Source organism: Beta vulgaris, chromosome 7 (assembly GCF_026745355.1).
Source record: "Beta vulgaris subsp. vulgaris cultivar EL10 chromosome 7, EL10.2, whole genome shotgun sequence".
NCBI lineage: Eukaryota > Viridiplantae > Streptophyta > Magnoliopsida > Caryophyllales > Amaranthaceae > Beta > Beta vulgaris.
Genome location: NC_079208.1, coordinates 32,306,457 through 32,310,442, shown reverse-complemented (window position 1 = coordinate 32,310,442; position 3,986 = coordinate 32,306,457). Strand labels below are relative to the sequence as shown.

The 3,986-nt window shown below is 31.0% G+C and overlaps 1 long non-coding RNA gene across 1 annotated transcript; it reads right to left on the bottom strand.

Moving 5' to 3' along the window:
* Positions 1 to 555: 555 nt before the first annotated feature.
* On the bottom strand, positions 556 to 2,493 carry LOC130592208 (uncharacterized). The gene is made up of 3 exons (XR_008970459.1): positions 2,055 to 2,493; positions 1,776 to 1,883; positions 556 to 1,444 (listed from the first exon to the last, which is right to left on the bottom strand). It is a non-coding gene; the product is annotated as an uncharacterized LOC130592208 (long non-coding RNA).
* Positions 2,494 to 3,986: the final 1,493 nt, after the last annotated feature.

Sequence of the window (3,986 nt, the reverse complement as noted above, 5' to 3'; positions counted from 1 at the left end):
GATTTATATTTGATTTCTCTATGTACTTATGATAGTTAAAATGATAAAAAAAAATATAGTAAAATTGGAAAGCATTGTATTTAAATATTTAAGGGTTCAACAAATGATATGAAATACATAGAATCAAATGTGGAAGATAAAAACGAAAACCCACCAAAGGAACACGATTTTACGATAAGTTTATGAAATCAAAAGGCACAAACCATCAAGCAAATGAAATTTCGAAATTGTAATTAATTCCACAAACTCAGTGTCAAAATTCGTATAGCCTTAATTTGCTCCATAAACTATAAAAATTCATAAATATAAATGAGAAAACAAACAATAATAGTAGCTGAGTACCTAAGATGATACAAACTCACCGTACTTAATTAACCCACATAACCATCTAATTTATCGTAGCTCAACCAACACTATATCAATCAATGTACTATAATTTCATAATGAAATCTACTAATCATAATCGCAACTTTACCAAAGATCACCTTTTGGTTATACAATGTTATTACAAATGGATACATCACTACAAAATTTGACTCAAAGAATACGCTCGTAGTCCACTTCCATGAATAAAATTTTGTTATACTATACAATAAAATTTTGTAGAACATACAACATTTCACACATGCAAATTGGGAATCAAAGTACCATGGAAGTAGTTGTTGTAGGCTATCATATATAAAAAAATACATAATTTTAGTTGACTAACACAACTTCATCATGATTAATTATGGAAGTATAATATAGGTTTTTCTAGCATAGACTTAAATTATGCATAGATATCCTATACGTTTCTCTTATAACAATTTCTTGCAAATTATAACAACTAAATAAAGAATAAAATTTTTATTCTTCTACTTACTGAAAACAAAGCTAATAAGAATAAATTTTTTTTTAAAAAAACAAGGTTGCTAATAGTTTCATTAACTTTTCTTCATCTTCTTAGTTCTTAAGAACTGCCATCACCATTCTCTAAAGTTTCTTTAAATGCATGACCATTCTTTTCTTTTCTCAATGATGTGCAAATGCTCATATCTCAATGAGGAAGAAGTAAATAACCGGAAAAGACGAGGTGTTTTTCCTTCATGAACTTCGTCTTCTCAAAGTTAAAAATTAATATTACATGATCGTGCATATCAAAAGAAAAAAATTAGGCAACATAGAGTTGAAAACAGAAGAAAGAACATTCTTTATCTATAAAGATCGAAAACAAATAAAAAAGAAGATGGTCATATCTCAATGAGGAAGATATTCCAACATAATCATAAAAAATTCAAAATTTTAAAGCATAAACTTGAGAAATGTAAGAAATTTACCAAACCCATATCAAATTTTGGAATTTTTTTTTAATGGGAAGAGAGAGATTACCTTCAACACTATGAAGAATTTTCTTTACTTTTCGTTTGCAACCTTCACAGTTAATGGAGACTTTCAAGTCCCATATCTGAAAAGAAAAAAAAAAAGTGCAAAAATAAAAAAATTAGAAACTTGAAACTATAAAAAACAAAAAAAATGAGAGGACAAAAAAAGGAATTTAGAATGAATCTTATATTTGAGAGGTTTAGAATTATCTTGATCAGGTTCACTTGGAAGTGAAAGTAAATATGAGCAACGGTAGGCAACAGATAAATGAGGGACTGTTGCTATAATTTGGTTATACAAAACATGAAGGTAAAGCACACAGAGGAAAAGGAATTCCAAAATATAATGGACAAAGAAGTAATTGTTTTTATGGACTAAACACTTGCAACCACAGCTTTCAAAAAAAAACTTACCCAAACATGCCACAAGGTATCTGCCAAAGCAATACATCGCAAAAGCTTCATAGCAATCACGTAATATCTCAATGTCAACACTATTGATGGTTTCATCAATGAAATAAACTGCACAAATATACATACATCATCATGGTAAAAAAAACATGTTAATCACGACTCAATTTAAAAAACAAGAAACAAAATTATCAAAACACAATTAAAACAAATTAGAAAGATGAAATTTCAGATTAAAAAAAAAAAGCTTCAGAATTTCGAATTTACGAACTGACCATTGACCATCGTCAATCAACTGGCCTCGATCTCCGGCGACGACGACGATGATGCCGACGATAATAATGGCGGAGATTACGATGATGATGAAGAGAGAAAGTAAGGAAGTTTGTTTTGGTAAAACTGATGAAAGAAGAAGTAAGCGTTTGAGGAGAGAGAATTGACGTGTTGGATACTGTCATTCTTCCCATTATTTTTAATTTTCCATAAAGGAAAGAAGAGAGAAAAAAAAAGCAAAAACTTCTTCAGAACCACAGTCCATGAAGAGAGAGAAAATAAAATGATGAAGTAAGAAACAGACGTTTGAGGAGAGAAATTCACGGGCTGAATAGTATCATTTTTCCCTTCTTGTGTATTTTCCATTAAAAAAAAAAACGAAAAAAAAGAAGCTTGTAAGGCAGTTATGGCACGAAGGTAATATTGTGAACACATTGGTCGGTGCCCCTACCCCTAACCAGCCGAAACCCAAGTTCCCTTTTTATATAAGATATAAGATATATATATATATATATATATATATATATATGATATATATATATATAATGCCAGGGTTAACCTAATCAGGTTAACACAATTATTCTCCATACTTGTACATAGTATCACAACCTAGGTTTCTTTAATTTTTTTTTTGATGATTCCTTCGCCTGCTTCTTTTAGTCTTTCATAAGCCATGGATAACTCCTCCATCACATCGACCACGATCACAACCGCCGCCCATACTTCCGCAGCTTCGGCTGCCATCGTTCCGCCCACGGCCGCGGGTGATCCACCTGTGTCAGTCGCCACATACGGCTCGCCACTCCGGTTTGGTGCTACACCGCAGCCGACTTTGGATGCTGTTGGATTTCCGCATCCATCCCTCGGTGCTGTTGGAATTTCGCAGCCTCCTATTGACTTCTCGTCGGCTTTGTTTCAAGCCCACTTGCCATCTTCCTCAGGCCCGTTTCTGACATTTTATGGGCCCATGGCGAAATAAGATTGAAGGCCCCATTCATAAAAATCAGAATCATTTTTCAAAACTTATAATCGCACATATATATACTTCCTCTGTTTCTATATAAGTGTAGCAGTTTGACTTTCACACTTGCAAACGTACAATTTTGACCATTAATATAACTAATTATGTATTTGAAAAAATTATAAAAAGTTGATAGTATGAAAATATTTGTTGAAATAAATCCAACATTTTATATGAACAAAGTTGTTTTCATATGTTAGTAAAAAGGTACCGTTAAGGTAGAGTATGTGAATAGTGCAAAAGTCAAATTGTTGCACTTAAAAAGAAATATATCAAGTAATATATTAAAGTATTAAAATACTAGGTAATATTTGTTTGAACTCACATGGTATGGCATCAAATGGGGAAATACCACTCTTTTAAAATTAAAAGTTGGTAATAAATTAGTAAAAGCTAAAAAACTCAAACTGCAAAAGTTTTCTCGTACTTGGGCCCATTCAAGGTTTAGAAAACCATGCAATGAAATAGTATATATATGACAAGGAAATAATATAATACATTTATTTGAGTGAGAGAGTGTATGACCTTAACGTTTTAGTAGTGGAAAGACTATGTGTTAAGGTAATAAAATGATCAGTACTAAGTGACAGATAACACTAAATAATATGATTATACGAAGAGTATTATGACACAAAGGTTTACTAAAAAAAGTATTTATAAGGGGACAATGTTCAATATTATGTAATGCTAATAATATTCATTTCTACAAAATTAATTACTCCTATAGCAAAATTTATGAGTTTTATAGTACTAAGAAGTAAAGATAATGACTTCCCCTAAAAAAAAAAAAGTAAAGATAATGACAAAAATAAAGTGAAACACAAAGAGAACATGTTAAGCTATGTTAAATAGAAGAGAAAGAGAACTACAAACAAAGAAAGTCGGCGTTGAAAACAAGAAAGCAAAAAACTAAAGCCAAA